The sequence below is a fragment of the Hyperolius riggenbachi genome, chromosome 3 (assembly GCF_040937935.1).
Source record: "Hyperolius riggenbachi isolate aHypRig1 chromosome 3, aHypRig1.pri, whole genome shotgun sequence".
Lineage (NCBI taxonomy): Eukaryota > Metazoa > Chordata > Amphibia > Anura > Hyperoliidae > Hyperolius > Hyperolius riggenbachi.
Window position 1 is genome coordinate 191482362 of NC_090648.1, and position 24087 is coordinate 191506448.

The 24087-nt window shown below is 41.5% G+C and overlaps 1 protein-coding gene across 5 annotated transcripts in view; it reads right to left on the minus strand.

Moving 5' to 3' along the window:
- WDR72 (WD repeat domain 72) overlaps positions 1-24087 on the minus strand; it is a 558532-nt gene that overhangs the window by 155376 nt on the left and 379069 nt on the right. The gene's annotated exons all lie outside the window — the stretch shown is intronic.

Here is a 24087-nt window from a genome sequence, read left to right on the forward strand (position 1 = left end):
GTCCTACCAACCTGTTTGTTTTATGGAAGGAGTATTCTTTGCTCTCCTTATTTCATACATTATTTAAAAATGTAAAACACCAGAATGCAAGATCTGGCAACATGATATTCCATTTGTGATATTACTTATCAGCTACACCAGGAGGCATTTGGAAATACTGTACTGATGGCCTTATCTCATAATATGGCTCTGGATTGTTTCTGCTTTTCCCCATTCAGCATGAATTTCCTAACACAGGAATGTGTGCAGGCGTGTTTAAATAAGATCAAGATAGACAAGACACCTGGCCCCGATGGGTATTAAAGGAGTTGAGTTCAGTAATCGATAAGTCACTTTATCTAATTTTATGTGATCCACTTTCAAGTGGGTCAGTTCCCTATGACTGGCATACAGCTGATGTTTTCACCTTATTTAAGAAAAACTATAGACCTGTAAGCTTAAAATGAACTTGAACTGATGTTAATGTATTTTTGAACTCACCTGCTGCTTTCTTCAGCCTTCCGTAGTCTTTGAGGTCCTGCAGTGTCCTCTAGGTCTCCTCCACTGGGGGAGCGGAGGGGACCCGGACAGGATTTGTGCACGACTGCACATGCGTGGCCCATTCGCACGCCCATCTTGATCGTGCTCTCATCATTGGGAGCGTTATGCCCCCGACTTCTGGTTGGGTCATGCAGGTAATGGAGCAGCCAGTGGTAAAACGGAGGAGACCCAGAGGATGCCGAGGAGCCTCACAGACTACGGGGGCTGGAGGAAGCCCCAGTTAAGTTCAGAAATACATTTTTAACATCAGTTCAGGTACCCTTTAACATCAGTTATGTATAAATTGTTTGAAGGTATCCTAAAGGATGCTATACAAAATGATGTAGCACTGAACAATCGAATTTCAGATCAACAGCATGGTTTAACTAAAGACAGGTCCTGTCTCACAAACATGCTCAGATTTTATGAATTGGTAAATGAAAATGTAGATCTTGGGAAAGCAATAGATGAAGTATACTTGGACTTTCAAAGGATTTTGATACTGTTCCCCACAACAGTCTGGTACAGAAGCTGAAGATACAGGGATTCGGAGAAAATGTGTGCATGTGGATAGATAACTGGATAAAGGATAGAAGGTAAAGAGTGGTGGTAAATGGCTCATACTTAAAATGGGAAACTGTTAGCAGTGGGGTACCACAAGAGTAAATACTATGCCCAATTCTATTCAATTTATTTATTAATGATTTAGTAGATGGAATACAGATTAATGTAGCCATCTTTAAAGATGATACAAAATTATACAGAATTAACACTAAGCAGGATAGTGACATATTACAACAGGATCTTGACAACATGTCAATATGGGCAGGTGTATGGCAGATTACATTTTATGTTGATAAATGTAAAGTCATGCACCTTGAACGTACTAATGGTAAAGCACTAAACAAAATAAATGGCATACACCTGGATACATCAGACTTGGAGAAGGTCTAAAGAATACTGGTTGATAACCAGTTAAGTAACTGTATAAAATGCCAAGCAGCGCATGTGCACATACATTTAAACCTTTCAGCAAATGGCATGAAGTGGTTTAACCTCTTGAGGACTATGGGCTTAAACCCCCCTAAAGACAAGGCCATTTTTTACATAATGGGCCACTGCAGCTTTAAGGCCAAGCTGCAGGGCCACACAACACAGCACACAAGTGATTCCCCTCTCTTTTCCCCCCACCAACAGAGCTCTCTGTTGGTGGGGTCTGATCGCCCCCCCAGTGTTTTTTTTTTACAAATATTTTTCTTATTTATTCATTAATAAATATGGCAATTTCTTTAAAAAAATTTCACTTCCCTCCATCCCTCTCCCCAGCTGGCCAATCACATGATCGACTGTCATAGGCTTCTGTCGCTCTCTGGCGCCCCAGGGGGACAGCCGTATCACACGGCTGTCTCCAGTACATCGCTGCTGCAGATCGCAGTGCTGTACAATGTAATTAGACGGCAATTCCACCGTCTAACAGTCTCCCGAGCGCCAGTCGCCGCTCAGAGACTGAAGGCGGAGTTCCGCTAACTAACGCTCACTAACAGGAGATGCGATCTCCTGCACTGCAAGCCCCAAGGACTTTACGCCGATTAGCATTAGGCGGTCCTGGGGCTGCCGTGACACGATCGGCAAGCATTTAAGGTAGCCACTAACGATCCAATTTCTAGTGGAAAATCATTCGATCAATCAGATAATTCAGATTGGAAGAAAAATCATTCACTATACCATCAACCAACCAATCTTTGCTTCCTATTTATCACAACCAACTAGAAAACCCAAATTTTGGTTTGACCAAAATCAAATCGGACGACTATTTTTATAATCGTTCGTAATCGATTGTGCCCATCAATGGAGATTATTTACAACCAACCCGATCTGAATTTCTGATCGCTCAAAAGATTTTTCGCTAGAAATTGGATCGTTAGTGGCCACCTTGAAGGTGGCCACTAATGATCCAATCTTTTTCATCCAATCTTACCAAATCTATGTAGTATAGGAGTAAAATGAGTGAATATAATGAATGGCTACTATAGGCAGTCCCTTCTATTACATAGAAATAGTAAGATTGGATGAAAATGATTGGATCATTAGTGGCCACCATAAGTATCTCTGGCTACCTAATACTAGGGAACACGTCTAGCTACCTTATACTATTGGAGGCCCAGGACCCTTATTCACTTCTTTTTCCCTACATTTTACCCTACGTTTTACATTTTAAGCCACCAGCAAGCAAGAAAATACTTAGAATAATTTTGACAGATCTTTTTCATCCACTTTTTGGTACATTTTCAATGGCAGAGTGCTTAAAACAATATTTTTTTTTTAATGTAAGATGGAAAATTATCTCCTAGGAGAAAACCTAGGAGAAAAAGTGAACTTAATAATTCACTCTATGAAAGGCAGGTAACTGACATTTTAAAAAGGCAATTAAGTTGGCAGCCTTCACTTGCTATGTTTATTTTAACATCACATTAAAATATTCAAAAATTGACAAACAGTTGAGTTGTATAAAAATGCAGACATAAATAGCCAACTATTATTTCCACATACATATTACTTAATACAAATGTCTACAGTCCTCCTTTACAAAATAGGAATAACTGTCGTGATCTATTTCTGCTAAAAGAGTAACCAGTGCTTCTAAGGAGTTAAATTTAATTCCTATATAGCTGAACATTTTTACCATACATCTATTTCTGTATATCTAATTTTGGAAAATCTGTAAGTTTAAGAGGATTATAGAAGCCAGTTGGTTCAGGTCTTTTTTAGATAAATTTAAATCACCCAGGTCCCACTTGGCATCAAGTAGGACAAACAATCGATTCTGTTTTTTTCCATAGATTAGTAGTGGGCAAAACATGGCCTGAAGGCCATATAAGGCATAGCCTTTAGAAAGGTCATGTGAGGCCAATCTTACAAGAGCTAATTTTTCCCCATAGATGCTTTCTTTCTATATTGTGACCTAAGATATCCAATGGAACTGGCACACTGGCCAGAAAATGCCCTGCTGCATTAACTCTTTCAATATATATAAGTGAATGCTGCTTTTTAACTGCAAAATGATTGCCTTTTCTAAAGTCTATGTGGAATCCGTGTCTTAACAAAGAAGAGGAGCCTCATGCTTGAATCCGTCACAAATCCCTGGACGGTAACACATCCACCAATCCCCCTGCAGGGATATTTGTTTTCTGGCAAGTCAATGACTTTGATCTTTTAACATAAAACAATTCAAACATTTTTAACCCAACAAAATCATAAAAAATAAATAAAATAAAAATACAGTAAAAATATGGCACCTTTGATACATTTAAATTGTTAGAAGCTGTATTGAATTAATTAGTAGACATTTACTTTTTACTGTGCTGCTACATTGCTGTATTAAGTTATGATACAATGATACAATTCTCTTACCAGAGTAAATAAAACAGACTCCTGAAAAAAAAGGAACGGCATTGCTTTTAACCTTGTAGAAAAGACTTTTGTGTTCCTGAAAGTTCATCTATACAATATTTATCAGGATTTACCCAAGCTATTTTCCGCCGCCAGCTACTGTACAGTAGAAGATTTCTATTCCATGCTGAACAAATACTTTGCAGTCTTTTATTGAATTCTGTGCCATCCAATAACTCAAACATTATATATATATATATATATATATATATATATATATATATATATATATATTCTTGAAAAAGTAAATATAAGAAAGGATATATTGCTGATACATACAAGAAATAAGAGCAGAAGTATAGTCAAACCTGTGAAAATATTCTTCATTTAAAGGCGACTCGAGGTGACAGGGGTATGGAGGCTGCCATATTTATTTAATTTTAAACAATACCTGTTGCCTGGCAGTCCTGTTGATTTTCTGGCATAAGTGGTGTCTGAGTCAAAACCCTGGAACAAGCATATGGCTAATTCAGTAAAACCTGAGTCAGCTGAGTCAGAATCCCTGATTAGAGATGTAGCAAACTGTTTGCCGGCAAACGGTTCCAGGCGAATTTTGGGGGTTCGTGTTCGCCTGCACCAGGTGAACTTTTGCGGCAGTTCGATTTGCCCCATAATGCTCTATTGAGCAAAACTTTGACCCTCTACATCACAGTCAGCAGTCACATTATTGCCAAACACACTGCTCTCACTGCTGGAGGCCCGCCCCTCCCCTCCCCTCCCTCCTCCAAGCAAGGTCCTTATGCCATTTCACTCACTTGTCTGCCAACACTAATTAATTAAGGGACAGCTGCTTCCCTCCACCCTCTTCCCCTTCTGCCTATTCCCTTCTCCCTCCTACCGGAGGGAGGAGGGTCTCATCTGCCAGGGAATTATACTATTTCAAAAACCAGTTTACATACCATAGCTGGGAATCTAATCCCAGGTCTAACTGTGTGGTGGGCAAGCACCCTAACCGCTTTACCACAACAGTACTAACTGAAGCTGGCCTAGCATTTACTATTTATGCTCAATGCAATAGAAACATTAGGTTCTTAAAGGGAACATTAACTGAGAGTGATATGGATGTTTCCTGTAAACAATACCAGTTGCCTGGCAGTCCAGCTGATCTCTGTGACTGCAATAGTGGCTGAATCACACCCTGAAACAAGCATGCAGCTAATCCAGTCTGACTTCAGTCAGAGCACCTGATCTGCATGCTTGTTCAGGGGCTGTGGCTAAAAGTATTAGAGACACAGGATCAGCAGGCGATTCAGGCAACTGGTATTATTTTAAAAGGAGAAATCCATATCCTTCTCCGTTTAGGTTCCCTTTAAGGATTTGTAGCGTAAAAGCCAACTCACATTGGCTGGGAATCGAACCCAGGTCTCACTGTGTGGTGGGCAAGCACCCTAACCGCTGTACCACAACAGTACTAACTGAAGCTGGCCTAGCATTTACCATTTATGCTCAATACAAGAGAAAAAGTAGACAAGACAAATAACATTTATATCACGCTTTTCTCCTGGCGGACTCAAAGCACCAGAGCTGCAGCCACTAGGGCATGCTCTATAGGCAGTAGCAGTGTTAGGAAGACTTGCCTAAGGTCTCCTACTGAATAGGTGCTGGCTTACTGTCTACTTTTTCTCTTGTATTGAGCATAAATGGTAAATGCTAGGCCAGCTTCAGTTAGTACTGTTGTGGTACAGCGGTTAGGGTGCTTGCCCACCACACAGTGAGACCTGGGTTCAAATCCCAGCCAATGTGAGTTGGCTTTTATGCTACAAATCCTTAAAGGGAACCTAAACGGTGAAGGATATGGATTTTTCCTTTTAAAATAATACCAGTTGCCTGAATCGCCTGCTGATCCTGTGTCTCTAATACTTTTAGCCACAGCCCCTGAACAAGCATGCAGATCAGGTGCTCTGACTGAAGTCAGACTGGATTAGCTGCATGCTTGTTTCAGGGTGTGATTCAGCCACTATTGCAGTCACAGAGATCAGCTGGACTGCCAGGCAACTGGTATTGCTTACAGGAAACATCCATATCACTCTCAGTAAAGGTTCCCTTTAAGCAACCTAATGTTTCTAATGCATTGAGCATAAATAGTAAATGCTAGGCCAGCTTCAGTTAGTACTGTTGTGGTACAGCGGTTAGGGTGCTTGCCCACCACACAGTTAGACCTGGGTTCGATTCCCAGCTATGGTATGTAAACTGGTTTTTGAAATAGTATAATTCCCTGGCAGATGAGACCCTCCTATTGGAGGGAGGAGGGAATAGGTGGAAGGGTGGAGGGAGGAGGGTAGAGGGAAGCAGCTGTCCCTTAATTAATTAGTGTAGGCAGACAAGTGAGTGAAATGGCATAAGGACCTTGCTTGGAGGAGGGAGGGGGGGCGGGCCTCCAGGCTTTAGAGCCCTTGAAACATGTTTTCTATCATTTTTTCAGCCAGTAGAATTTTTTCAAATTTTCAAAGTTCGCCTCCCCATTGAAGTCTATTGCGGTTCGCAAACTTTTTTGCGAACCGAACCTTTCTACGGAGGTTCGCGAACAGGATTTGCGAACTGAAAATCGGAGGTTCGCGACATCTCTATCCCTGATCTGCTGCATGCTTGTTCGGGGTGGTCTATGGCTAAAAGTATTAGAGACACAGGATCAGGAGGACAGCCAGGCAACTGGTATTAAAAAAAAAAAAAAGAGGCAGAGGCGCTACACTAGCACACAACACTGCGTGGTTACTCCTGTTTGTACTTTTGCCTGAGGAAGCGGGCTTGAGACCCGTGAAACACGTTGCATTCTGTTTTTTGTAGTACTAACTAAATTAATTAAATTTATTTGTCACACACAGTGGTTGTGCTTTTTGTCGGGTAGGTGAGTCCACCTTCGCCACCCATATTTTAATTGGTTTTAATTGGTACTATTTTTATCCTGCTGGCACCTATGTACTTTTTCATACATTGTGATCCACCTGGTGGATGGGTGTGTATACCCTTTCTTTTCTACGGAGAGCGACTTTTTTTAGCGGGTGACAGGTCTAATTTCCCCATATGCGATGAGAGTGGTTGTCTGAGGCCAGCAACCCAGACTTGTGAGTATAACATTATCTACTATCTACACCAATTGTCTATCAGTAATACACTATTGGGGGCTCTTGACTGTTTTTCTTCTCTCTACAGGCAACTGGTATTGTTTAAACGGAAATAAATATGGTAGCCTCCATATCGCTCTCACCTTAAGTTCCAGTGCACTTAAAGAGAAATACTGTATAACAGGTAATACTGTAAGTCTATTTCATCAAGTCATATTGGGCCAAACTGCAGTAAGATTGTCGTGTGCAGGTAGCGTACAGCAATTTCACCATTACTCACACAGGCAACAAAGTGTGCAGAACTAGCACAACCTGCATTACTTGGGTAGTGATCGCATTGCGTGGGTAATGTGTGCTATGCATAAAGGCAAAATTGCCATGCGCTCCCTGTGTATGGCAATCTTACCTATGCTATGTTCAATGAATTTGGCCTATTGAGTGCCTACAGACTTCAGGTGGACAGTTGTAAAGCTAGACATAAAAGAAGATCCTATGTAATAGCATTATGGAAAACTACAACTGTGATCTAAGATGGTCACAAGCAAAATATCTGAACATATAAACATGTTTCAACCATTTTTAGGATAAAAAAAATACTCAACGTACAGTAGAGCAGTCTGTCCAACAACTTGTAGGAACAGCTTGGACAAGTATATAGCTTTATATTAATCACTTGACCACTGAGGGGTTTTTATTCCTTTAGGACCCGAGCAATTTTCACCTGTCAGCACTCCTCCCTTTCTTTCACCAATAACTTAATCACTACTTATCATAACAAATGATCTATATCTTGGTTTTTGTTTTGTTTTTGCCACCAATTAGGCTTTTGTTTCAGAGGTAAATTATGCTAAACATTATTTTATTCTAAATGCATTTTAATTGAAATAATAAGAAACAAATGAAAAAAAATCATTATTTCTCAGTTTTCGGCCATTATAGTTTTAAAATAAAATGTTCTACTGTGGATAAACCCCACACATTTTATGTGCCCATTTGTCCCAGTTATTGCAACGTTTAAAATATTTCCCTAGTACAATGTATGTCACCAATATTTCATTTGGAAATAAAGGTGCATTTTTCAGTTTTGTGTCCATCACTAAATTACAAGCCCATAAATTAAAAAAGAACAGTAATATACCCTCTTGACATACTGTACATATTAAAAAAGTTCAGTCCGTAAAGCAACTATGTAATTTTTTAATGTCATTTTTTATACAAAAAAATGTGGATACTATTGGAGAGTGTGGGAGGGAAGCAGTTAATTTTTAATGTAAGAGTTGGTATTTTTATTAAATAGAATGTATTTAGGTTAAGGTTTACTGTTTGGCCACAAGATGTCCTCACGCATTATTTACACATTTAGTTGTTGTGGGGGTTTTTTGCACTTGCTGTACTGGAAAATAGAAAGGGACTTCAGACAATTTCTAAGTGGGGCTAGTACTAAGTGTACCTAAGTTTATCTCATCATGTCACTTCAGGTATGCTTTAAAGAGAATCTGTATTGTTAAAATCGCACAAAAGTAAACATACCAGTGCGTTAGGGGACATCTCCTATTACCCTCTGTCACAATTTCGCTGCTCCTCGCCACATTAAAAGTGGTTAAAAACAGTTTTAAAAAGTTTGTTTATAAACAAACAAAATGGCCACCAAAACAGGAAGTAGGTTGATGTACAGTATGTCCACACATAGAAAATACATCCATACACAAGCAGGATTTATACAGCCTTCCTTTTGAATCTCAAGAGATCATTTGTGTGTTTCTTTCCCCCTGCAGCTATCTTCCACTGAAGTGTCAGGCTGTTTCTTCCTGCAGAGTGCAGACAGCTCTGCCTGTATGTAATTCCTCAGTATGTGAAAGCCCAGCCAGCTCAGAGGAGGATTTATCCAGCTTGTAAAAGATAAGAGAGAAGAGAGAAACTGCCCTACTCTAAATAATACACAGGCAGTGTGCAGAGAGGGGCCTGGAGGGGGAAGATGCATCACAGAACCACAACACTGAAGAACTTGGCAGCCTTCCAGACACAGGCTGACAAGTCTGACAAAAGAGAGATAAGTTGATTTATTACAGAGATGGTGATAGTAGAACGTGCTGCAGTAAGCCAGAACACATTAGAATAGCTTTTGGAAGTTGTAGGATGATAAAAAACAGGATGCAATTTTTGTTTACGGAGTCTCTTTAAGAGATGACGATTAGAAGGAGTTAAAAATATGCAAGTCTGGTGAGGGCTGGCTGGTGTCCAGCAGAGTCAAAGTCACAGATTGGCAGATGTCAAGCAGAAAGAAAAATTTAGAAGACAGGTTGAGGTCAGGGCAGGTAGATATTGCACAGAGTTGGGGTCACAAGCCAGGTCACAACAGAAATGAGAAATAACTAGAATATCAAGCACAACATTTGATAGTGCACATAAATGTTATGTGATGTTACTGGAATGTATGTTCAATGCCAACAAAGGGCACAGGACTGTGGCTGACATTGCACACGTGCACTGCATGTAGAGGTCCATGCCCAGGCATATTATAGGTACTACTAATGCCAGCAGAGTACCGTGCATCACACAATGAGTGCGACGCGCAGTGCATGGGTAACAAGAGCATTGCTATTGTAATGCACATTATTATTACGCATCAAGTATTATAATGTGCATTACAATACCAATGACTGCATTAACCATGTACCACTCAGAGACATAAATAAAGGGATCTTTATTTATGTATTCCTTAATGCTTCTGCAAGCGCTGGCTGACAAAGGCTAAAGCCCATTACATTTTTTTAAAGCATCATCTACAATGCCTTCAGCTACAGGCGCTCCAAGTCATTCAGCTAATACTTCACAACTCTGTATATATTCACCTGAGGATGCAGGTAAGTTCCCACAAAATGTGTTGTCTGGTGTTTCATAATAAATAATGTATTCTTATAATGAAATGTCATCCTTAAAGTAAGTTCTTATCCTTTAAACTGTGTTAATTGTTTTATTGATTTTTGGAGCACCTCCCTCCCAGTGATCAGTTTATGCAACCTCCTATGTGGCTGTTTTTCTTGTTTTTGTTTTTTTTTTGGTTGTGCAAATCTTTATGCAGTGTTACTACCTAGATCCCTTTGTTTTGGAGAGTGACCCAACCCTTCTGGAAGTGCATCCAACTTACTGGATAGCTGGACCCACTACACTCCAGCCATATACTGTTGTTGCTGTTACCCAACCCTGTAACGTGGTTGAGTAACGTGATTGTAACATTGTCTAACATATTACACTCTACAAGCTCCTGGTTCTCTTCCGTATTTTTTTCCCCTGGAAGAATGCAGGTATTTCAGACCCCCCATTAGTAGACATAGTGAATTTTATCCCCTCATTTGCTTTTCTAAATATGTGAAATATGATGCATAATTTAATCTGATGAGTGAGTCATGCTTATGTAATAAAGCCCATGGTGACAGTTATCTGGTTATGCGTGGACAAGGGTTGTCAATCTTAGATAACATTATTCATTTCACTTCTCTCAGCTTGCCTGCACTTAAACTGTGTGTCCCACAGTGAGCTTAAGGGTTCCATTGAAAATACAATCCCATGGCCAAACGATTGTTTCCAATTACTGCAGTGATCGATCAGAAAAATAGATCAATTCCATTCATCTGATCTAATCTAAATTTTTTAGCAGGAATTCAGCCTTTAATAGACACGACCGACCGTTTCTGATTGATATCGTTAATGGCCATCTTTGGCCATTCCGGCAAAACAACACTACAAGGGAGACAAGGGGTTACAAAAAAGGTTGGGGAACAAACATAACAAAAATGTACCAATGTACCAGATCATGTTTTTGATCAATAAATTGTCCATAATCATTTCACATTAGTTGGTGAGATTTGTCAGTGTCAACAGATCACCAGCAGATTAAAGTGATCAAATCTGGTGGAAAAAAAATTGTGTATATATCTACCTTGTTACAATTGTATTTTTTTTTCCTTTTTAATCCACTAACCTGTTGCATAACAGTGATGCATGTGTTGTACTCATAGACAAATGATGAAAATACTACATCGGAATATTCCACTAGCATTTATGTGTTATTTACTGCATTGACATTCATGCAATGAGATGTGTCATGTACATCTCACTCAGTACCATAATTATGTAAGGATTCCCATTCTAGGCAGTTTTTTTCTGTCTGACATTGCTTTCACATTCAACATGAAAACACTTCATGTTTTATTGAACTATACATAGAGGCAGTATTATGGAGATTATTAGCTGTAAACAACAAAAACACAATGGAGATCTGATCACCAGAGACGATTCTGCTTCTGCAGTGACTCGTTGTTTGCTTTGACAAACTAAGGTTTCTTTTTGTCAAACAATAAAATGTTTCATTGACAGGGTTGCTTATTATTTTAAGCCTCCTGTCAGAGTTCAAGAAGCCGGTGAGTGACAGCTGAATCGTGCTGTATCTATCATGGAACTTTGAGCAATTGAAGATGTATCATTTTTCATCACTTACAGATGAAGTTCATTGCCTCGCTCACATGAAAGGCATAATGATCAACCTAGTGCCCTCTTTCTAGCAAAGCCATGTCACACTTAGTGCAGCCGAGTGCAGGAATATACAAAGAGACAGCAATGCCTGTACTCTAGATAAAGGTGTGTGTGTGTGTGTGTGTGTGTGTGTGTGTGTGTGTGTGTGTGTGTGTGTGTGTGTGTGTGTGTGTGTGTGTGTGTGTGTGTGTGTGTGTGTGTGTGTGTGTGTGTGTGTGTGTGTGTGTGTGTGTGTGTGTGTGTGTGTGTGTGTGTATGTATATATATATATATATATATATATATATATATATATATATATATATATATATATATACACCTTCACACTCACGAATGACACGCTGATACAAACAGCCGGAAGATGTAAAATATGATTATGTGGTGACCAGTCAAAACATTGTTTAGCCATTGCACTAGCAGCAGTCTCTGGCCCCTTAAGGACCAGAGACCGCTGGTACAAAAAAATGGGGCCTACTGACTTCAGGTCACACGGGCCCATCGCTGATCATGCCGCTCTCCCGTCACTATGACAGCTGAGCTCTGTGAGCCAGTCAGGAGCCAAATAAATCAGCTCCTGACTGGCTCACAGAGCTCTGCTGTCATACCGACAGCAGGGCGAGTGGGCTGTAGCGGTGGGAAAGTGACATGATCGGCGGGATCGGGCGGCGGACTAATCCCCTGGCAGGGATAACAGGTCCCAAACAGGGCGTAGATTTTAATTAGTGTAGTCTGTAACCGGTTAAAAAGACCTTGTAGTCTTTGAGAAAATTGATTTTAAAATTCAAAGAAAAAATGCAGTGAGCTGAGAGCAGAGGGGGACAAAGGTTACACAGTGGTGAGGCATAGGTAGCACAGAGAGGGACACTGGGGGGACAGAGGTGACTCAGAGGGGGACATAGGACACAAAGGAGGGGCATAAAGGAGGTACGGGGACAGAAAGGACACAGTGTTCCTGCTTATGGAAAGATTCAGGTTAAGAATGAGCCTACAGTCCCTATCTCATTTGTTAAGCGGGGACTACCTGTTTAGAAGGTAGCATTGGATTGCTCATGGCTGTATACTTAATTTTAGCTTATGTATTAAACCAACTTAATCTGTTGATTTTTCCAGAGAGTATTAAAAAGAAAGGTGAAAAAGGGTGAGTTATTGGAAGGAATTATTGCCAATGTCCTTTTGAATATGCAGATTGTATGTCTGACAATGTGATAGGCTAAAAGTTTTTTTTTTTACAGATATACATATGGACAGAGGGAAATACTGGTTGCTAGGCAGCTGGAAACAGACGTTATTTCCCACAATGCAACAAGGCGTGTGTGATCACACTGTGGGAGGAGTTTCGGCGCAATACCTATTCAGGAAGAAGTCCTTGGGCAAGATTTCCTAACACTGGAGGCCGTCCCTGTGAGCTTAGTGGCTGCAACTCTTGAGTGCTTTGAGTCTAATGCTGGGCATACACGGAGCGATCCGGCGGCTCGATTAGCCGCTGGATCGAATCCCGCCACATCCCCGCGCCCGGATCGATTCCCGGGTATTGAGCGGGGAATCGATCCGGCGGGCAATCGGACCTGTCGGGTATTATCAATCGAGCCATCAGCAGCTCGATTGATAATAACAAAACGTGCCGTGTATGCCCGGTGTTACAGGAGAAAAGCGCTATACAAATGTTAGGATTATTATATCAGCCATACAGGCCCCTCTGATGATCTATTCGATAAAAGGTAAAGATTTCTCATGGGAAAGGGGGGGGGGGGGGGTATCCGCTACTGATTGGGATAAAGTTAATTCCTTGGTCCTGTGCCCTATTCATTGTAATTCAGGTTTCCTTTCACACATATTCCCCTAAGTATACATAAATATCTCATCAGATCCAAGAGACCAGTGATATTAGTGAGAAGTCAAGTATGTAAATAGCCCATTTTAGACTGATTTTCATAATTTACCTGCTTACCAACCTGAACAACTCAATGTTATATCAGGTTCTAGCAGGAATCTGATCTATAACTGTACTGCTGCAAACTACAAAGCTATGAAGTTGCCTGCAGACCCCTCCCACCTGTGCCAAACCCCTCCCTCCTCGCACCACCACCATCATGCTTTATCTATAGCGAACATTTGCATGTGAGTGTGTGAAGGGTTAACTGTCTTTCCTACTCAACTGCACACTATTCAGGCAGTTGAACTGAAAAACTTACGCTCAACAAGTGGTTTTGAAAATAAAGAAGCCTACAGTAAGCGACAAGAACATAGGAGAAAAGTAATGTATAGTATAAACATACTTCATGAATATACAGTATATATACCTTAAATTGTATCTTTTTTATGATAGTGGTCCTTTAATTCATTCTCTATCTTGTGCTTTATACTGAGGGCCCTTTCGCACCAACAATGTGTTTCACACCATCAATCTAATTTCAGAATGCTTTTGTTTTGTCATTTGCAAGGTCAGCACCCTTATAATGAGAATCACAGAGATATGTTCACACTCGCACCTTAAAGCGGTATCGTCACCATAAAAATCAAATTTCAACAGCAACTGGTCTGAGTGTATTAAGTGATAAAGATGCTAATCCTGCATTCAAAACTTTTTCTGCTGTTATGATTTGGAGTTATCACATACTTAAGGAAACACTGGCCCTTTAGTAGTTGTGCCAAAGAATTGCTGGGGGTTCTTTTTATCTATAATCTATTCCTCCTCTTCCCTTTATTTCCCTGCCAGCTTCTTATCTGAAACCTAATCCCCTACTCACTTGTGTTTACAAGCAAGGCTGAGGCGACTCAGCGATTGGAGGAGACAAGAAAAAAAGTAAAGGGCAGAAATGACATCACGAGTTAGCCTTAACTGTGGGCAAAAGACATGGCCCCCACCAGGAACAGAATTCGTCATTTACTATATAACATTCACTGAAATCAAAACGTGGACAGTATAATACACGTGTTATGTAAGTAGATCAGTTTATCTACTTATATGTGTGTTTTTTTCCCTGGCATAGTATGGCTGATCCTACTGTTTTAAGCCAAATGTTAATAGTTTTCCTAACCCAAATGCTGAAACTGAAGTGAATGGGTCAGCCGAGCGTTTCTGCAAAAAATGCATGCAGCATGCGTTCCCAGATCGCACTTGTCTGGAACGCATGCAGTGTGAACATCAGACAGTGCAGTCTATGCATGTCTGATGTCGTGCGTGTCTGCCTCCTGCGCACGTTCCCGAAACGTGGATGGGAATGCGTGCAGTGTGAATGGGGCCTTCCATCCCGACATTTCTAACCTCCAAAGCTACTAACCTTTCCTTCTCAAGAGGACTTTTGATCATCCAGATAATAGACCCCAAATAAATAAATAGGTAACCTAATATCAGACACCCAAAACAGACTTCCTTGGCCAAAACTTGCATATGATCATGTGTGGTTGTAACTGCTGTAAATATATTTTTCAAGCTCTGTAGTCAGTTATTGCGCATACTGGTGACATCTTTTGAGAGTAACCATCACCAGAGAGTGATTTTTCAACAAGTTATAAAATAATTCACTTTCTTCTTCTCTTTATAGTTGTAAGTAGCAGACTGAACAAAATTGGACTTAGGCCTTGTTCACACTAGGTACACTTTTTTTTTCAGAGCACATTGCACTGTGTGTTCTGCAAGGTATTGATTTTCCCATTTAATTAATGTGCCTAGTTCATATTTATGCGCTGCGCTGCGCTGAGCTGCATTACAAAAAAGGTAGTGTTGCATGCATTTTTGTGCGTTGACCTGTAAAGCGCACATCAATGCAAGTCAATGGGTGCAGTTTTTTAGTGCATAGAAGCGCATACAAGCATATAGGACACGTTTTCATTTGAAAACAAATCTTTATTGACAACTGCTACAATAAGCAAAACTTTAAAAAAGCACACCGCAACACACTGAAAACACGCACTAAAGCATGCGGTTTTTATTATGTGCTTTTACACGTTTCTCAATGCACCCAAAGTGAACGAGGCCTTATTTTGTAGAATTTATACTAGGAATGCTAAGACTGCTATTTAGGTTTGTCCAATGTAGATTCAGCCTAATTCTAAGCCTTGCTTTTAAACAGTATTGGATCTAAAGTAATACTAAATACATAACAACAATACAAGGTTAGAAAATACATAGTTACATAGTTATTTGGGTTGAAAAAAGACATACGTCCATCGAGTTCAATGCAAAAAATGTTACACACAATTGCAAGAAAAACAACCTATTGTTGTTTTGGCACAGATGTACTGAGTAGAAGATTAAATTACAGAAGGGCCAGCACAACAAAAGACGGTGCAGTAAATTCAGCTCTATGGCAAGGGTTAATGTTACAGGCCACACTCAAAAGCCTGTAACAAAGCTTTGCACATATATGAGACTTAAGGGTAAACACAGTGTATTTCAAATACATGCTGCTGCTACTGCTGCTGACCACTGCGACCTTGACCCCTGCAATGTTCCAGCCTCCAGCAGCTGAAAAGCCCCAGCAGAATTTATCAGTCTAGCTCAACATCCCACTCAAACCTAATTCTGACTGATGACTATTGCTGGGTGAAAGACAAAGCATGATGGAGACAAAAGGACAGCACAAACATGGCTCTCAGATAGACGGCTAGCAAACTGACTACAGTACCTGTAAAGTTACCTTGCCTTGGTCAGAAGAAACATCATGGGCAGGCAATTCAACACATCCCTGAACACTAAAATGCTTCATTTACTATAACAGATGTGTTATGGTCTAATATTGAATGCTTGTCCAGCTATTCTGCATGGAATGATTTATTGCGCATCAAAAACATCAGAACACTGTAAAACAGGGAAAGAGCCAAGCCCCATTATATGTCCTGCAGGGCTGGCCCTGCACCCATATGCATCTACCAGGAGCACCAGATCCAGAGTAGTGACAAAACCGGTGTGGTGTTTGCTGCAGAAATAACAGAGCAAAAAAAAAAAAACCTGAGCGCAAAAATACTTAACAGCACCTATATGGAAACTTTAACAACAATATATGCAGAGCCATGAAGTCTACAGTATCTCAGAATTAATATGCTTATAGCATACTGTGGCACACTTGTGGCTGGCAATTTTGGTGCCCCACAGTGGATAATTAGATAGCATCTCCAGCTGTGTAATTATGGCGTGAGGTACTTGGAGGCGATAGTGGTGGGATTTATCGGTAGACCAAATTAGCAGTTTCGTGGAGTAGGAGTGAGTTAGTGCAAGAGGTTAGTATGGGGTTAGTGTTAGGTGTAGGTATGGGATGGTAAATGTGAGTTAGGTTACGATAGGTGATAGCAGAATGTTAGTAACATTACCAATATTCTACTATAGCCAGTGTAAAAAACAAGATTTTGGCTTTACCATGTACATTGCTGTGGCAATATTTGCATCGTAACCACTTTACCCCCATGCGTACAGATTTCTCCGTCCCTTTTTCCATCCTTTCACCACCAGGGACGGAGAAATCCGTACTTTCCGCGTTCCCGCCACTGCCCGCGCTCCCGCTCGCTCTAGCGCGCACTCCCGCTCGTAAACACGCCGCCGGCCGCTCGCCCGGAGATCAATGAACGGGAAAATCCCTTCCCGTTTGTTGATCTAAGCCCCGCAATGATCTGCTGCTTCTCCGATAAGCAGCGCGATCATTGTGAAAAAAAAAAAAAACTTTCCCAGCCTCCTAGTACTTCCTGCAAGCGTCCGGAAGGACACTTGCAGGTCGCATTAAACAAAAAGTTACTGTTGCCATCTTGTGGCCGAATAGTAAAACTACACCCTAAAGCATTTTTCACATACAAATACATTAGTTTTACACCAAAAATTAACTCCTTACCTCCCACACTCCCCAATTTTTTTTTTTTTTGTAATAAAAAAAATAAAAAAATAAATAGTTACCTTAGGGACTGAACTTTTTAAATATTTATGTCAAGAGGGTATACCACTGTTACTTTATAAACTATGGGCTTGTAGTTAGGGATGGACGCAAAACTGAAAAAATGCACCTTTATTTCCAAATAAAATATTGGCGCCAAACATTGTGATAGGGACATAATTTAAACGGTTTTATACCCGGGACAGATGGACAAATACATTTCATGGGTTTTAATTACAGTAGCATGCATTATTTAAAAACTATAAAGGTTGAAAACTGAAAAATAATACATTTTTTCCCACATTTTTTCCTATTTTCCCATTAAAACACATTTAGAATAAAATAATTCTTGGCATAATGTCCCACCTAAAGAAAGCCTAATTAGTGGCGAAAAAAACAAGATATAGTTCATTTCATTGTGATAAGTAATGATAAAGTTATAGATGAATGAATGGAAGGAGCGCTGAATGGTGAAAATTGCTCTGGTGGTCAAGGGGTAAAATCCCTCAGTTGGGAAGTGGTTAAAATAACACACATACTTTTCTTATTACGTTTCTTCTGTTATTACTACTTTCCCATGGACGTTTTGTGTTGTCAGTTTTTGCCTGTATGGGTGATGACATCTTGCTGGCAGTAGTAGTGACTGCACAACTCACAACATGTTTAAGCTTGCTGTGCACTTACTGCAGACTTCAGAGATGAAAAGTTAGCAGTCTCAAAAAAGTGATTTCTAATCACTGCTTTGAACAAAAAAGCCATCAGTCCCTCCTAATGGGGAGATTTCATATAAACAGGATCCTGCCATTGCATTTTATTGCATAACTGCTGTATTTACATATTAATAACATCTACTAATCACTTCTTAGCTCTCTCTGCTTCTTTTGCATAGGACTTTGACTAATGTTATTATGATGTATATATTGTATGTGCTTTTTTGAAAAAAAATGGTTTTAAATTAAGTTGTAACAGTTCTCCAGTTTTCTGTTAGGCTTCAGATATACCCTGGCAGGGAGATTGCATTGCGCCAAACCCTTTAACAACAAGCACGTCATTTTCTGCTTGAAGGCACGGTGGAATTGTATTTTATCTTTTGAACATTTCAAATACTGATATGGTTGGTCTGCTACATAAAGGGCCTGCACTACCATTCATCAACTGAATAATGCTGGACACAGGTCAATTTTTCAGATGATTTGAGAACTTGAGTGTCCCTTGTGATAATCTTTTGGTATATAGGCATTGAGCAAAATTTCTGAATGAAGACTTATTACTCCTTTGAACAACCCTACTAAGATTTTGGAAAGCCTGTGGCCACTAAAAGCTTTCAGCTCATACAAGTGTATTTGCTCGCCTCTCTGAGATGTGAATTCCTTATTATTTTCTGCACAAATAGATTTCAGACATTGTTTACATTTTTGCTGTTATAGGACTAGAGTTCAAAAGCCAGTCTTTGGAGTAGTACGGCGCTTTCCATGTGCACTGCTCTGTCTCCTTCTTAAGAACAGCCCAATATCAAAGAAAATACCTTCTTACCCACAGCCAGCAGCAAATTGTTTTCTAGGGTAAATGTTCACATAGGTAATAAGGTTTTAAAAAAAGGTGCACATCTATCAAGTTCAACTTCACTATACAATTATACTGTAGTCGTTTTAATCCAGAATGTAATTTTTCCTTCTTAAAGAGAACCCGAGGTGGGTTTGAAGAATATTATCTGCATAAAGAGGCTGGATCTGCCTATACAGCCCAGCCTCTGTTGCTATCCCAAACCCCCTTAAGGTCCCCCTGCACTCTGCAATCCCTCATAAATCACAGCCACGCTGCTGACAAACAGCTTGTCAGAGCTGGCTGTGTTTATCTCTATAGTGTCAGTCTGCTGCTCTCCCCGCCTCCTGCAGAACTCCAGTCCCCGCCTGCATCCCTTCCCTCCCTGCTGATTGGAGGGAAGGGACGGGGGCAGGGACCGGAGCTATGCAGGAGGCGGGGGAGCAGCTGAGACTGACACTACAGATGTAAACACAGCCTCACAACACAGCTGTGATTTATGAGGGATTGCAGAGTGCAGGGGGACCTTAGTGGGGTTTTGGATAGCAACAGAGGCTGGGCTGTATAGGCAGATCCAGCCTCTGTATGCAGAGAACATTCTTTACACACACCTCGGGTTCTCTTTAAAACAGAAGGTATTTGCAAGCAACTGTGGTTTCCCATGATGCATCACTCCCTAATATGCAAATCTTCTCTTTATGTCCATGAAAGCAAAGGCTGCACATCCAGAACTGCTGGTGTATAGTGAGCCTGTAGCTGATACATTTTACAGAGCCACACCAATACAACATACATATAGTCAGATTCAGGCTCATTAGTCCTCAACAGTGCATGGTATGGATTGATATCTAAGGCTCTATAGGATAGGGCTTGGACCAGTACTAAGGAATACTCAGACATGGTGACTTAGAACCACCTGGAAGGTATAAAAAGATTAAAAAGACCAAAAAGCCCTCTATTAACCACTTGAGGACCCACCCTTTATCCCCCCTTAAAGACCAGCGCTGTTTTAGCTGATCTGTGCTGGGTGGGCTCTGCAGCCCCCAGCACAGATCAGGGTGCAGGCAGAGCGACCAGATCGCCCCCCTTTTTTTCCCCACTAGGGGGATGATGTGCTGGGGCGGTCTGATCGCTCCTGCCTGCCGGGTGTTGCGGGGGGGGCACCTCAAAGGCCCCCTCCGCGGCGAAATCCCCCCCTCCCTCTCCTACCTGGCCCCCCTGGTGATCCGGGCTGCACAGGACGCTATCCGTCCTGTGCAGCCAGTGACAGGCTGTGCCCTGTCACATGGCGGTGATCCCCGGCCGCTGATTGGCCGGGGATCGCCGATCTGCCTTACGGCGCTGCTGCGCAGCAGCGCCGTACAATGTAAACAAAGCGGATTATTTCCGCTTGTGTTTACATTTAGCCTGCGAGCCGCGATCGGCGGCCCGCAGGCTATTCACGGAGCCCCCCGCCGTGAATTGACAGGAAGCAGCCACTCGCGCGAGCGGCTGCTTCCTGATTAATTAGCCTGCAGCCGGCGACGCAGAACTGCGTCGCTGGTCCTGCAGCTGCCACTTTGCCGAAGCACGGTATAAGCGTGCCGTCGGCAAGTGGTTAAAAAGCAATGCTACATGTAATTTTGTCTCCTTAAAAAAAGGTATTTGTGATCATTCAGGTGTAAGTTAGCATGTGTGTGAGCGTGGGAAACCACAATTGCTCACTTACAGCTGAATTATCGCAAATGCATTCTCTTTCAAGAAGGAAAAATTACAATCAGCATTGCTTTTTAATAAGAGGGCTTTTTGTTCTATTTAGGCCCTTTATACCTTATAGGTAGTTCTGGGCAGTGACGTACCTAGCAGGTTGCACGGGTGGTCCAGGTGACACTAAGAGAAGGGTGACAAATTGACAATCAATGTGGAAAATGAAAGTAAGCAGCAAGCGGCTGCTAACATTTGCTCCTGAGTCATGGAGTACTGTTTGTGTTGCTGAATGCGGAGTTGACATTAGCAAATGTGCACCACACCCCAGCCCCGCCTTTGCTGTATTATGCAGTGCTGGGGAAGTCAGGAACCCAGTAGAGCCTTCTGCGTGATGGTGGGCACTGGGCAGCATGGAAGCCATGTGCTGCATGTGCGGCCGCCAGAGAGGGAAAAGACCATGCCAAGCACCACTACTGCTGTTCCCTGACGGTGAAGAGTCCAATAGTGGGTGTGACCAACTTCAAGACCACAAGAAGATCTGCCAACTGCTGCATGTGCAGCCGGAGAGGGAGAGAGAGAACACTGCCACGACTATCACCGCCGCCAAATACTGCTGCTGTCCCCAGATTGAAAATGAGTACAAATGATCAAAAAATGAGTACAAATGAGCATGGTGACAGGCAGCCAATCTCAAATTCCTGAAGGGCATGGTAGGAGGCTGCCAATGGCATATATGTCATTCTTTCTCTTCCAAATGCCAATCAATGAGTAACGTTTGTTGCACTATATACAGGATCTTCTCAAAAAATTAGCATATTGTGATAAAGTTCATTAATTTCTGTAATGTACTGATAAACATTAGACTTTCATATATTTTAGATTCATTACACACAACTGAAGTAGTTCAAGCCTTTTATTGTTTTAATATTGATGATTTTGGCATACAGCTCATGTAAACCCAAAATTCCTATCTCAAAAAAATTAGCATATTTCATCCGACCAATAAAAGAAAAGTGTTTTTAAAACAAAACCAGTCAACCATCAAATAATTATGTTCAGTTATGCACTCAATACTTGGTCGGGAATCCTTTTGCAGAAATGACTGCTTCAATGCGGCGTGCCATGGAGGCAATCAGCCTGTGGCACTGATCAGGTGTTATAGAGGCCCAGGATGCTTCGATAGCGGCCTTAAGCTCATCCAGAGTGTTGGGTCTTGCGTCTCTCAACTTTCTCTTCACAATATCCCACAGATTCTCTATGGGGTTCAGGTCAGGAGAGTTGGCAGGCCAATTGAGCACAGTAATATCATGGTCAGTAAACCATTTACCAGTGGTTTGGGCACTGTGAGCAGGTGCCAGGCCATGCTGAAAAATGAAATCTTCATCTCAATAAAGCTTTTCAGCAGATGGAAGCATGAACCCACTTTTGAACCAGAAACAGCGGCAGAAGCGCCTGACCTGGGCTACAGAGAAGCAGCACTGGACTGTTGCTCAGTGGTCCAAGTACTTTTTTCTGATGAAAGCAACTTTTACATGTCATTCGGAAATCAAGGTGCCAGAGTCTGGAGGAAGACTGGGGAGAGGGAAATGCCAAAATGCCTGAAGTCCAGTGTCAAGTACCCACAGTCAGTGATGGTTTGCGATGCCATGTCAGCTGCTGGTGTTGGTCCACTGTGTTTTATCAAGGGCAGGGTCAATGCAGCTAGCTATAAGGAGATTTTGGAGCACTTCATGCTTCCATCTGCTGAAAAGCTTTATGGAGATGAAAATTTAATTTTTCAGCACGACCTGGCACCTGCTCACAGTGCCAAAACCACTGGTAAATGGTTTACTGACCATAGTATTACTGTGCTCAATTGGCCTGCCAACTCTCCTGACCTGAACCCCATAGAGAATCTGTGGGATATTGTGAAGAGAAAGTTGAGAGACGCAAGACCCAACACTCTGGATGAGCTTAAAGGACTTACGAGCCCAAAACAGTAAAAAAATGTCTGTACCTGTATGATGTTGGAAGCGTGGATCGGGGAGGGAGGCCCTAGAGTCAGTGCGGACTGTGCAGCCGCGGCCTCCTCTGGCGGCCATATTTGAGGAGGCAGGAGAGCCCGACCCAGGCTGTGGGGTCGGGGTCTGGCCGGGGGGAGCATAAGCAGTGGGGACCCGGCGGAGCTGCGCGGATGGCGTCCTCCGTGCCTTCCAACTTCATACAGGTGCAGACATTTTTTTGCCTTTCAACTTCCTACAGGTACAGACATTTTTTTTTACTGTTTTGGGCTCGCAAGTCCTTTAAGGCTGCTATCAAAGCATCCTGGGCCTCCATAACACCTGAGCAGTGCCACAGGCTGATTGCCTTCATGCCACGCCGCATTGAAGCAGCCATTTCTGCAAAAGGATTCCCGACCAAGTATTGAGTGCATAACTGAACATAATTATTTGAAGGTTGACTTTTTTTTGTTTTAAAAACACTTTTCTTTTATTGGTCGGATGAAATATGCTAATTTTTTGAGATAGGAATTTTGGGTTTTCATGAGCTGTATGCCAAAATCATCAATATTAAAACAATACAAGGCTTGAACTACTTCAGCTGTGTGTATTTGAATCTAAACTACGGTATATGAAAGTCTAATGTTTATCAGTACATTACAGAAAATAATGAACTTTATCCCAATATGCTAATTTTTTGAGAAGATCCTGTATATGTAAGATAATATTTGTGTATTTCACTTGTGCCATCAGAACTGTCTTAATTCTTTATGGCATTCTTCAGAGATTTTGTTCCATATTGGCACAATAGCAACACACAGTTTTTTGCAGATATATTGTGCACTGCCTTGTTATGTGGGTTTTTTTTCTGTGGAAGGGTGTGAAGAACATCGTCTAATTACCTTTAGGGTCACTCTGCCTTAGGCCTGGGACCCCTACACAGCGCTATCGCAATCGCTAGTGATTTGTAATAGCACTTTGGAAGCGATTTTGGAAGCAAATTCCCTGCTCCTATACAATACATTAGGATGGAAACGCTCCCAAAATTCTGCATGTCCTGCGATTGTTATTTCCCTAATTGCAATCGCTTTAGTGAAATCAGTCCCCTCCACTTACATTGGCAAAGCACTTTGGGAAATAGCAATTGAAAGCAATCCCAAAACGCTGCCAAAAATGCTCTAGTGGATCCCAGCCCTAACTGTGTTTTGAGAGAAAACTTGGGCTTGGCCTTACACTGTTAAACGCCGTACCCACGCCTTTCCTTTTTTCTTTGGGGGGGGAGGGGGTGTTGTCTGTAAATAAACAGTACAAGGTGTCAGATACCCCAGGTACGCCATTGGTTTTAGGTCACCATGAGCAGCTGTCTGGGTATTCCTTTTAATACAGAGCTACGAAAACAATTTAATAGTCTAGAGAGAAAATATCGAATTAGATCTATAAAGGTAAAGATTTGCA